The following is a 13,496-nucleotide window of genomic DNA, read 5'->3' as shown; positions in this document are numbered from 1 at the left end:
TTTTTTACATTACAGTATAACGTTGTCTTACATTTACATCAGTTTAATATCATGACTTAATCATGAATTAATCCCCTTTCCCTAAAAAAGCTCACCAAACACTAAGATTAATCTCACTATTTTAAATAAAGGTTTATCTTCTTCTTCTTCTTCTGTTGGATTTCAGGGCCAATATAAAGTTTTATTATAATTACACGCAGATTTGTTGTTGTGGTTGGCAAGGGCCACCAAAACGTACTGTTCCTCCTCTACTTGCAGGTTGTAGGGCCACATACAGTTTGTACCGTATCCGGTCCTGCATCTGATGTCCGGGGAAACACACCTTGTCTGCAGAAACATGTTGGCGAGGTGATGTATTATGTCACACCCTGCGTCAATATGTGATGGATTTTGATCAGTAAATGAATTCAGAGACACTTTACTCACAGACGTTCAAGAAATTTCAAAGTATTTTATCCGAACTGCGAACTGTTTTGCTAAAATTTCTAATAAATAGTAATAGTAGTAGTAGATTAGATTTTGCCACCGAAGTGGCTAGTTTATTGTGTACCTTATATCCATCCTGTGAATGGTAGCGCAGTAACATAAGGATACACAAAAGGCCTAGGAACTAGGCCTTAAAAGGGTTAACAGGTGTACATTTGGATTTATATCTACAGTTCACTTATCTGTTACAAGCAAAGTTATGAAATTTGCTTAGTATATCTGGTACCTTATTAATAGGTTATTATATTGTGCATATTATACGGTACATAGTTCTACTGTCTTCAAGTTATGTCCTAGAATTTGTATTGATAAAGCCACTGGATGGCGAAACGTCTACAATAAAGATACCCAGATGTTGCACCTGTATCTTTATTTCAGGTTATTATATTGTCTGTCTCTGTATTCCTCAATAAGTGGACAGATGAATGGTTCAGAGAACCGACATGTTGATAAATTAGACACATGTGCAACTCTTAGGTATCTTTATTGAGGAAACGTTTCGCCACACAGTGGCTTCATCAGTCCACACAAAGGAGAATCTTGAAGAACAGGAGGAGAATGAGGTATGCCGTATGCCGTATACGTATGCCGTATTCTATTCAAGATTGATTGACTGACCACATCGACTCAAGGTTGAGGGACTGATTACCTCATTCTCCTCCTGTTCTTCAAGATTCTCCTTTGTATGGACTGATGAAGCCACTGTGTGGCGAAATGTTTCCTCAATAAAGATACCCAAGAGTTGCACATGTGTCTAATTCCTCAATAAGTGGACAATTAATCACATGTTTATTTCAGCATGATATAATGTTTATACAGAAATAGATGATGATTAAGACACATGTGCAACAATTGGGTGTCATTATTGTTGAAATGTTTCGCCTACACAGTCGGCTTCTTCAGTCAAATACAGAGGCAGCAAGTGTAGTAGTGACATGAGGATGATGTGACCGGTCCTTCAGCATTGGAGAAATAGTATTTGAGGTGGTCAGTCCCTCAGTAAATAATTAAGTTTATTCAGGTATACACAAATACAGTTACATAGATTATCATACATAGCAGCATATGTGTAGAGAACTTGGGATAACCCAAAAAAGTCAAAGTGGCTAAGGGACTTATTACCTCAAATTACTCGTCTCTTTACACCATTCTTCTTTATATAAGACCGATGAAGCCAGTGTGTGGCGAAACGTTTCCTCAATAAAGATTCCCATTTGTTGCATAAGTGTCTCATTCTTCAAGTTCAAATTCAAATACAAAGTTTATTCTCTATAAGGATTACAATGCTGAGTTTACAGAATTTGGTTATTGTGTGGTTTACATGTAATAAAATAATAATTACAGAGTGTACCACTAGAACGCCTAGCATGGCTAGGCATTTCGGGCAGATTTAGATTAATTCTTAACTTTAAAATATTACAAATTATGAGGTAAGTTGGTATTATGGCTAAGTGACTAAATACTAGTTTGTGAGTTTAGCAATGTGAATGCTTTTGTTTTGGCACAATACATAGTTTCAGTATTGGAGTATCTCAGGCCAACTTATGACTAGTTTGGATTCATTATTTTAAGATTGAGATTAATATTTCTGTTTATGGTCAAATGGGTGAGTGAAAGTGTGAACCACCAGGTGGTATTCGCATAGTTAGTTGACAGGGTGTATCAGGGAGATAAGATGTTTTCTAATGGTAGTTTTGAAGGTGATGAATGTGTCTGCAGTTCTAGAGTTCTCAGGTAGGGTGTTCCAGATTTTAGGGCCATTGACATACATTGAATTTTTGTAAAGGTTTAGTTGGACACGGGGAATGTCATAGAGATGTTTGTGTCTGGTGTTATGCCTGTGGGTTCTGTCACAACTATCAAGAAAGCGTTTTAGGTCAAAGTTGATACTGGAGTTTAAGGTCCTGTAGATATAGATTGCACAGTAGTAAGTGTGGATGTACTGAACTGGGAGTAAGTTTAGATCTATGAAGAGTGGGGGGGGGGTGTTGCCAGGGATGGGATTTAGTGATTATTCTTACTGCAGCTTTTTATTGGGTTATTATTGGCTTTAGGTGTGTTGCTGCAGTTGAACCCCAAGCACAGATAGCATAGGTGAGGTATGGATAAATAAGTGAGTGGTATAGTGTGAGAAGGGCATTTTGCGGCACGTAGTATCGTATCTTGGAGAGAATCCCAACTGTTTTGGATACTTTTTTGGTTATGTGTTGGATATGGGTGCTGAAATTCAGGTTGTTGTCAAGGTATAGGCCTAGGAATTTGCCCTCATTATGTCTGGTAATTAGAGTGTTGTCGATCTTAATTTTAAGTTGCGCAACACCTGCTCTGCTACCAAACATAATATAGTAGGTTTTGTCAGTGTTAAGTGTAAGTTTATTGGCTGTCATCCAAGTCGATATTTTGAGTAGCTCCTCGTTAACAATGGTGTTGAGGGTGGCAAGATTAGGGTGGGAGTTGACATAAGTCGTGTCGTCAGCAAAGAGAATGGGGTTAAGGTGTTGGAATATAAACCATACCCAGGCCGGGATTGAACCCGCGGTCAGAGAGTCTCAAAACTCCAGACCGTCGCGTTAGCCACGGTCTGGAGTTTTGAGACTCTCTGACCGCGAGTTCTATTCCGGCCTGGGTATGGTTTGTTTGCAATCGTGTCATTACGATTTCGTGAGTCGTGTTGGGATATGTTTGGAAGATCACAGTATATGAGGAAAAGCAGGGGACCAAGGACACTTCCCTGCGGAACTCCAGTATCAAGTGGCCGTGTTGTTGATGCTGTGTCTTTAATGGTGACATATTGATACCTGTTAGTAAGGTAAGATTTGAAATATGCAAGCGCATGATTAATAAAGACAATAATACTAGTGTTGTAGTGATGGCTGCTGCTGCTGCCTCCTGGGTGTCATCTCTACTCATGTCGTCTCTTATTTTGCTGTTTTATTGGGGATTTTCACCTTATTATTGCTTTCTTGGGGGTGGGTACCTTGATCTTGCTGAAGGGCTCTTGATCCAAGGGCTGTGGTTCCCTGGTTAGGCTGAGCATTTCAATTCAATTCAATTCAATTCAAAGTTTATTCTCTATAAAGATTACAATGTTGAATTTACAGAATTTGGTTGTTGTGTGGTTTACATGTAGTTAAATAACGATTACAGAGGGTACCACTAGAACGCCTAGCATGGCTAGGCATTTTACCTGGAGATTACCTGGAGAGAGTTCCGGGGGTCAACGCCCCCGCGGCCCGGTCTGTGACCAGGCCTCCTGGTGGATCAGAGCCTGATCAACCAGGCTGTTGCTGCTGGCTGCACGCAAACCAACGTACGAGCCACAGCCCGGCTGATCCGGAACTGACTTTAGGTGCTTGTCCAGTGCCAGCTTGAAGACTGCCAGGGGTCTGTTGGTAATCCCCCTTATGTGTGCTGGGAGGCAGTTGAACAGTCTTGGGCCCCTGACACTTATTGTATGGTCTCTTAACGTGCTAGTGACACCCCTGCTTTTCATTGGGGGGATGGTGCATCGTCTGCCAAGTCTTTTGCTTTCGTAGTGAGTGATTTTCGTGTGCAAGTTCGGTACTAGTCCCTCTAGGATTTTCCAGGTGTATATAATCATGTATCTCTCCCTCCTGCGTTCCAGGGAATACAGGTTTAGGAACCTCAAGCGCTCCCAATAATTGAGGTGTTTTATCTCCGTTATGCGCGCCGTGAAAGTTCTCTGTACATTTTCTAGGTCGGCAATTTCACCTGCCTTGAAAGATGCTGTTAGTGTGCAGCAATATTCCAGCCTAGATAGAACAAGTGACCTGAAGAGTGTCATCATGGGCTTGGCCTCCCTAGTTTTGAAGGTTCTCATTATCCATCCTGTCATTTTTCTAGCAGATGCGATTGATACAATGTTATGGTCCTTGAAGGTGAGATCCTCCGACATGATCACTCCCAGGTCTTTGGCGTTGGTGTTTCGCTCTATTTTGTGGCCAGAATTTGTTTTGTACTCTGATGAAGATTTAATTTCCTCATGTTTACCATATCTGAGTAATTTAAATTTCTCATCGTTGAACTTCATATTGTTTTCTGCAGCCCACTGGAAGATTTGGTTGATGTCCGCCTGGAGCTTTGCAGTGTCTGCAATGGAAGACACTGTCATGCAGATTCGGGTGTCATCTGCAAAGGAAGACACGGTACTGTGGCTGACATCCTTGTCTATGTCAGATATGAGGATGAGGAACAAGATGGGAGCGAGTACTGTGCCCTGTGGAACAGAGCTTTTCACCGTAGCTGCCTCGGACTTTACTCTGTTGACGACTACTCTCTGTGTTCTGTTAGTGAGGAAATTATAGATCCATCGACCGACTTTTCCTGTTATTCCTGTAGCACGCATTTTGTGCGCTATTACGCCATGGTCACACTTGTCGAAGGCTTTTGCAAAGTCTGTATATATTACATCTGCATTCTTTTTGTCTTCTAGTGCATTTAGGACCTTGTCGTAGTGATCCAATAGTTGAGACAGACAGGAGCGACCTGTTCTAAACCCATGTTGCCCTGGGTTGTGTAACTGATGGGTTTCTAGATGGGTGGTGATCTTGCTTCTTAGGACCCTTTCAAAGATTTTTATGATATGGGATGTTAGTGCTATTGGTCTGTAGTTCTTTGCTGTTGCTTTACTGCCCCCTTTGTGGAGTGGGGCTATGTCTGTTGTTTTTAGTAACTGTGGGACGACCCCCGTGTCCATGCTCCCTCTCCATAGGATGGAAAAGGCTCGTGATAGGGGCTTCTTGCAGTTCTTGATGAACACAGAGTTCCATGAGTCTGGCCCTGGGGCAGAGTGCATGGGCATGTCATTTATCGCCTGTTCGAAGTCATTTGGCGTCAGGATAACATCGGATAGGCTTGTGTTAATCAAATTTTGTGGCTCTCTCATAAAAAATTCATTTTGATCTTCGACTCTCAGTCTGGTTAGCGGCTTGCTAAAAACTGAGTCATATTGGGACTTGAGTAGCTCACTCATTTCCTTGCTGTCATCTGTGTAGGACCCATCTTGTTTAAGTAGGGGCCCAATACTGGACGTTGTTCTCGATTTTGATTTGGCATAGGAGAAGAAATACTTTGGGTTTCTTTCGATTTCATTTATGGCTTTTAGTTCTTCCCGCGATTCCTGACTCCTAAAGGATTCTTTTAGCTTAAGTTCGATGCTTGCTATTTCTCTGACCAGTGTCTCCCTACGCATTTCAGATATATTGACCTCTTTTAGCCGCTCTGTTATTCTTTTCCGTCGCCTGTAAAGGGAGCGCCTGTCTCTTTCTATTTTACATCTACTCCTCCTTTTTCTTAGAGGAATAAGCCTTGTGCATACATCGAGTGCCACCGAGTTAATCTGTTCTAGGCATAAGTTGGGGTCTGTGTTGCTTAGTATATCTTCCCAGCTTATATCGGTTAGGACTTGGTTTACTTGGTCCCACTTTATGTTTTTGTTATTGAAGTTGAATTTGGTGAATGCTCCCTCGTGACTAATCTCATTATGTCGGTCTGGGGCTCCGCGCATACATGACTGAACCTCAATTATGTTGTGATCTGAGTATATTGTTTTTGATATGGTGACATTTCTTATCAGATCATCATTGTTCGTGAAGATGAGGTCTAGTGTATTCTCCAGTCTAGTAGGCTCTATTATTTGCTGGTTTAAATTGAATTTTGTGCAGAGATTTAAAAGCTCGCGTGAGTGTGAGTTTTCATCAGAGCTGCCTCCTGGTGTTATTACTGCAACAATATTATTTGCTATATTCCTCCATTTTAGGTGCCTTAAGTTGAAATCCCCCAGGAGCAAGATGTTGGGTGCAGGAGCTGGAAGGTTTTCCAGACAGTGGTCAATTTTTAACAGCTGTTCCTGGAATTGCTGGGATGTTGCATCCGGAGGCTTGTAGACTACCACAATGACTAGGTTTTGGTTCTCGACCTTTACTGCTAAAACTTCCACTACATCATTTGAGGCATTTAGCAGTTCTGTGCAAACAAGTGACTTTGCAATGTACAGGCCAACCCCCCCCTTTTGCCTGTTCACTCTGTCACATCTGTATAGGTTGTAACCTGGGATCCATATTTCGTTGTCCAAGTGATCCTTTATGTGGGTCTCAGTGAAAGCCGCGAACGTTGCCTTTGCCTCTGCAAGCAGTCCACGGATGAAAGGTATTTTGTTGTTTGTTGCTGGCTTTAGACCCTGTATATTTGCAAAGAAGAATGTTATCGGACTGGTGGTATTGTTGGTACTGGGGGGGGGGATTTTTTTTTCCGGGATTAGTATCTGTATCTGTTGGTTTGGAGTGGAGGCCATCGACTGTGGTTCCACTCCAGGAATGACTGGATTTGGTGTACGATTTCTGCCATTTCCTGCCAGTTTTTTTTCCTTCCTGGCACTAAAAAACCTCTCCCTCTTGAGTGGCTGTGGCTACCCAGGTTTTCCCATGGCCTGGATGTTTTGTATCTTTTTGTCCCCTTTAGATGGTATGCCTGGCAATTTAAGTTATAGCACCGTCTTTCCTGTACTGAAGAGGTACACAGTTCAGGGTGAAAAAGCTTACAGGAAGGGAGATTGCATTTTCCTGTTGTCATATGGGCATGGCATTTTCTAGGGTGGTCATAGTTGCACGTCCCATCTGTTTTTCCAGATTTCCCATGCCAGCAGATACCAAGTGCATAGTATGTGCATTACAGAGTGTACCACTAGAACGCCTAGCATGGCTAGGCATTTCGGGCAGACTTAGTTTAATTCTTTATTTTAAAATATTACAAAGTATGAGGTAAGTTGGTATCATGGCTAAGTGACTAAATACTAGTTTGTGAGTTTAGCAATGTGAATGCTTTTGTTTGGCACAGTACATAGTTTCAGTATTGGAGTATCATATTCAAATTCAAATTCAAATTCAAAGTTTATTCTCTATAAGGATTACAATGCTGAGTTTACAGAAATTTGGTTATTGTTTGGTTTACATGTAGTAAAATAGTGATTACAGAGTGTACCACTAGAACGCTTAGCATGGCTAGGCATTTCGGGCATACTTAGTTTTATTCTTAATTGTAAAATATTACAAATTATGAGGTAAGTTGGTATTATGGCTAAGTGACTAAATACTATGGTATAAAATACCGACACAATGGAAATATAAACACAAATGCAGTATAATGTGATCCTTTATTGACAACGTTTCACCCACACAGTGGGCTTTTTCAAGTCACACACAGATCCGTGTGTGACTTGAAAAAGCCCACTGTGTGGGTGAAACGTTGTCAATAAAGGATCACATTATACTGCATTTGTGTTTATATGACTAAATACTAGTTTGTGAGTTTAGCAATGTGAAGAATTCTTTGTAACAAGATCCCATGATGCTGCAGTGTCTGACAGTTGTGATGAATGGTTTGAAAAACCGACAAGTTGAAGATTGAGACACTTATGCAGCATATGGGAATCTTTATTCAGGAAACGTTTCGCCACACAGTGGCTTCATCAGTCCAATACAAAGAGGAAGGCGTAAGGAGAGGAGGAGACTGAGAGATGGAGCAAGATAGAAAGAATTTGGGAAATTCCCATTTAGGTAGTCCCCGGCATGGGTATTGGTAAGTGGGATCTTATTGGCGAGATTAGAACCTATGGTTGAGAAGAAGTCGTTTATCTTGTTAGCTGTGTCAGTGGGATGCAGTGGTGTTTCATTAGGTTTAGTTAGGACAATATTCTTGTTTTTTTTTAGTTTGTGGGTCCCTAGAATCTGAGAGTGTTTTCCAGGTCTTTTTTATATCTCCTCTTCTGTCAGTGAATCTACTGGAGTAGTATAGTTGTTTGGCTTTCTTTATTACTTTGGTGAGGACTGATGAATATATATATATATATATATATATATATATATATATATATATATATATATATATATATATATATATATATATATATATATATATATTATATATATATATGTACATATACATATATATATATATATATATATATATATATATATATATATATATATATATATATATATATATATATATATACATATATATTTATATAACAGTAGGAGAATATATCTTAATCATAACACTCACCAATTTGACTGGAGATTAATGTGTCATGTACAGGACCCTCCCCCCCTTTTGCCTACATTTATGAAAAATTTACTGGCCAGAATTTAAACATAAATTAGACAGCTTATCTGAGATTCCTGGAGTTGTCCTGTCCTGTAGCCTGATACTCATATTATGCAGGAATGCACATCCAACAATTTAGGCTCCTATTTGAGAGGTGTCAGCCCAAATTTAACCTCTAGAGCACGAAAAATTCTTCCCATTACTAATGTCTGTTACTCAATTCAAACACAAAAATGGCGACTGTTCTTCTGCACAGACGCAGCTTCCCATTTTCGATAACATAAATTTTATTAAATACAGTATGGCCATCTATTTACATATAACTACTGTATTTCTGGAAAATATATATTTTCCACAATGATAATAATGAAAATAATGATAATAATAATATCTTTATTTCTACCAGTACATGTACAAGGTATACAGACCATAGCTGACATCAGTGACATACTACTATATAGAAAGCCGCTTGTTATACTGAGCATTTCCCGCAAATTAGGTCAGTTTTGTCCCAGGATGCTACCCACACCAGTCCACTAACGCCCAGGTACCCATTTTATACTGATGGGTGAACATGGACAGCAGGTGTCTTATGGAAACACGTCTTAATGTTTCCCAGTCGTACCGGAGATCGAACCACGGACCTCAACTTAGTGTATCCTGATATACTGATACGTAAATGTATCATGCTTTATATAAACAAGAGGTATAATGTGGCTGGGAGATCTTAAGATACATGTGTTTATTCTCGGGCTCAAACATCTGTAACATGTTATGTTATTGGTGGGTTTGACAATGGGTGTCATGTTTTGTGTCCATATTAGTGAGAAAATGTTTGGAAGTAGAGGATGAGTACATGTTTAGAGGTAGAGGATGAGTACATGTTTAGAGGTAGAGGATGAGTACATGTTTAGATGTAGAGGATGAGTACATGTTTAGAGGTAGAGGATGAGTAAATGTTTAGAGGTAGAGGATGAGTACATGTTTAGAGGTAGAGGATGAGTACATGTTTAGAGGTAGAGGATGAGTACATGTTTAGAGGTAGAGGATGAGTAAATGTTTAGAGGTAGAGATGAGTACATGTTTAGAGGTAGAGGATGAGTAAATGTTTAGAGGTAGAGGATGAGTACATGTTTAGAGGTAGAGGATGAGTAAATGTTTAGAGGTAGAGATGAGTACATGTTTAGAGGTAGAGGATGAGTAAATGATAAATAAAAAGTGGGTGAGGCGAGTGTGTAAATTCTATGACAAAAACAAATGAGCAAATGTTTCCTAGTGAGCGTCAGCAGCCAGCAGATCCTCTTACTAACATAACACAAGAACGTAATAATGAAGGAACACTGCAAATGAAGATATTATTGTTATTATTATTATCTGGAGAGAGTTCCGGGGGTCAACGCCCCCGCGGCCCGGTCTGTGACCAGGCCTCCTTAGGTCAGTGTCCCAGGATGCGACCCACACCAGTCGACTAACACCCAGGTACCCATTTTACTGATGGGGAACATAGACAACAGGTGGAAAGAAACACGTCCAATGTTTCTACTCTGGCTGGGAATCGAACCCAGGCCCTCACCGTGTGAAGCGAGAGCGTTAACCACCAGGCCACCAGGTAATCAGTCCCTTAGTTTAGAGTCGATGTGTTCAGTCCATCAAGATTAATGACTGAACACATCGACTCTAACTAAGGGACTGATTACCTCAAACTCCTCAAGAAGATGTTAAACTAACTTATCAACTTCTTGGTTTTGTAAATCAGTTATACAGAATACATGACTTTTCTGTTTTGACGGTAAATTGGTGAAAAATGACCCAATGAAAAGCAGGGGTGCATTGGGTACAATAAGGGAACACTGTATCAACATCCGGGGTCCCTGATTATTCAACATCTTACCAGAAGATATCAGAAACACTGCTGGAACAAGTGTAGAAGTCTACAAGAGGAAACTGGACAAGTTTCTTCACCAGGTGCCTGATCAACCAGGCTGTGATGGATATGTTGGGCAGCAGGCCACCAGCAGCAACAGCCTGGTTGACCAGGCTACCATCAGTCGAGCCTGCCCCATGGCCGGGCTCCGGGAGTAGAAAGACTCGAAACTCATCAAAGTTGTAAATGTAAGGTGGCCATCTTCCCCCAAGAGACTCAATATACAAAGCATCAGTAACACTATCGTCAACATAGAACCCAATATTAAATTCACGTGTGTAGATGAATGGTTCAGAGAACCGACAAGTTGATAAATCAGACACGTGCAACATTTGAGGAAACGTTTCGCCACACAGTGGCTTCATCAGTCCATACAAAGGAGAAAGGTGAAGAACAGGAGGAGTTTGAGGTAATCAGTCCCTCAGCCTTGAGTCGATGTGGTCAGTCCATCAGTCTGGAAAACAATACTGCTGCACCTCTCCTGCCTACAGTATATAAACCACTTCTCGCACATGTTATATTCTTTTCAAGACTGATGGACTGACCACATCGACTCAAGGCTGAGGGACTGATTACCTCAAACTCCTCCTGTTCTTCACCTTTCTCCTTTGTATGGACTGATGAAGCCACTGTGTGGCGAAACGTTTCCTCATTAAAGATACCCAAGTGTTGCACATGTCTCTAATTTATCATTAAATTCATGTTGTAAGAGAGGAGGAACAACCATCTAACTTTACTGGATGTTTTTCTTTACTCAGGTGAGTTTAACATGTTTATTATGCACCTCATACCCATCCTGTGGGAGGTAGTCAGAAGGTTACAGAGGTACATTATGGGTCCAGGGACTGTACCTCAATATTACAGAGGTACATAATAGGTCCAGGGACTGTACCTCAATATTACAGAGGTACATTATGGGTCCAGGGACTGTACCTCAATATTACAGAGGTACATTATGGGTCCAGGGACTGTACCTCAATATTACAGAGGTACATTATGGGTCCAGGGACTGTACCTCAATATTACAGAGGTACATTATGGGTCCAGGGACTGTACCTCAATATTACAGAGGTACATTATGGGTCCAGGGACTGTACCTCAATATTACAGAGGTACATTATGGGTCCAGGGACTGTACCTCAATATTACAGAGGTACATTATGGGTCCAGGGACTGTACATCAATATTACAGAGGTACATTATGGGTCCAGGGACTGTACCTCAATATTACAGAGGTACATAATAGGTCCAGGGACTGTACCTCAATATTACAGAGGTACATTATGGGTCCAGGGACTGTACCTCAATATTACAGAGGTACATAATAGGTCCAGGGACTGTACCTCAATATTACAGAGGTACATTATGGGTCCAGGGACTGTACCTCAATATTACAGAGGTACATAATAGGTCCAGGGACTGTACCTCAATATTACAGAGGTACATTATGGGTCCAGGGACTGTACCTCAATATTACAGAGGTACATAATAGGTCCAGGGACTGTACCTCAATATTACAGAGGTACATTATGGGTCCAGGGACTGTACCTCAATATTACAGAGGTACATAATAGGTCCAGGGACTGTACCTCAATATTACAGAGGTACATTATGGGTCCAGGGACTGTACCTCAATATTACAGAGGTACATAATAGGTCCAGGGACTGTACCTCAATATTACAGAGGTACATTATGGGTCCAGGGACTGTACCTCAATATTACAGAGGTACATAATAGGTCCAGGGACTGGGCCCCAAAGTTTTGACAGCTGAACAAGTTACCGAGGTAATGAACTTCAGGTAGGTGACGAGGCTGATATTTAAAGTTCAGAGAAAGTCCACCAGGAAGGTTAAAAACAACATGTATGATGTTGGAAGCTATTGAAGACTGCCTTAAACAATAAATGATTTATTTAGTGTGAAGGTGCTATCAAGATAAATATTGACGGCTAAACTTGATAAAGTAGAAAGTTGCATGAGGTGTGAAAGACGAGTGTGAGAATAGCTTGAGACAGGCTTAGAGGATAAGTGTGGATAATGGGACATGATAGAATTTTTTTTTAACAAGTCGGCCGTCTCCCACCGAGGCAGGGTGACCCAAAGAGAAAGAAAATCCCCCAAAAGAAAATACTTTCATCATCATTCAACACTTTCACCTCACTCACACATAATCACTGTTTTTGCAGAGGTGCTCAGAATACAACAGCTTAGAAGTATATGGTGGCCCGGTGGCATGGTGGCTAAAGCTTCCGCTTCACACACGGAGGGCCCGGGTTCGATTCCCGACGGGTGGAAACATTTCGACACGTTTCCTTACACCTGTTGTCCTGTTCACCTAGCAGCAAATAGGTACCTGGGTGTTAGTCGACTGGTGTGGGTCGCATCCTGGGGGACAAGATTAAGGACCACAATGGAAATAAGTTAGACAGTCCTCGATGACGCATTGACTTTCTTGGGTTATCCTGGGTGGCTAACCCTCCGGGGTTAAAAATCCGAACGAAATCTTATCTTATCTTCTTATCTTATATACGCATAAAAATACACAATATATCTCTCCAAACTGCCAATATCCCAAACCTCTCCTTTAGAGTGCAGGCATTGTACTTCCCATTTCCAGGACTCAAGTCCGGTTATATAAAATAACCAGTTTCCCTGAATCCCTTCACTAAATATTACCCTGCTTACACTCCAACAGCTCGTCAGGTCCCAAATACCATTTGTCTCCATTCACTCCTATCTAACATGCTCATGCACGCTTGCTGGAAGTCCAAGCCCCTCGCCCACAAAACCTCCTTTACCCCCTCCCTCCAACCTTTTCGAGGACGACTCCTACCCCGCCTTCCTTTCCCTACAGATTTATATGCTCTCCATGTCATTCTACTTTGATCCATTCTCTCTAAATGACCAAACCACCTGGTCACAGACCGGGCCGCGGGGGGGTTGACCCCCGGAACTCTCTCCA

At 41.2% G+C, this 13,496-nt stretch overlaps 1 protein-coding gene across 8 annotated transcripts in view; it reads right to left on the bottom strand.

Annotated features, from left to right (window-relative positions):
• The window catches only part of LOC128702953 (KICSTOR complex protein kaptin), a 112,450-nt gene that overhangs the window by 85,895 nt on the left and 13,059 nt on the right, over window positions 1-13,496 (bottom strand). Inside the window, exon 1 of one of the 8 annotated variants that reach the window (XM_053797441.2) lies at window positions 195-290. The exons of 2 other annotated variants lie outside the window; for them this stretch is intronic. The gene's annotated coding sequence lies outside the window, so the exon portion shown is untranslated. Of the gene's footprint in view, window positions 1-95; window positions 291-13,496 lie in introns of those variants that run through there. 5 more of the 8 variants (XM_053797445.2, XM_053797437.1, XM_053797442.1 and 2 more) reach the window with 5 other exon arrangements.

Source organism: Cherax quadricarinatus, chromosome 86 (genome assembly GCF_038502225.1).
Source record: "Cherax quadricarinatus isolate ZL_2023a chromosome 86, ASM3850222v1, whole genome shotgun sequence".
NCBI lineage: Eukaryota > Metazoa > Arthropoda > Malacostraca > Decapoda > Parastacidae > Cherax > Cherax quadricarinatus.
The sequence above is the reverse complement of the archived record's forward strand: the minus strand, read 5'-3'. Positions and strand labels throughout refer to the sequence as shown.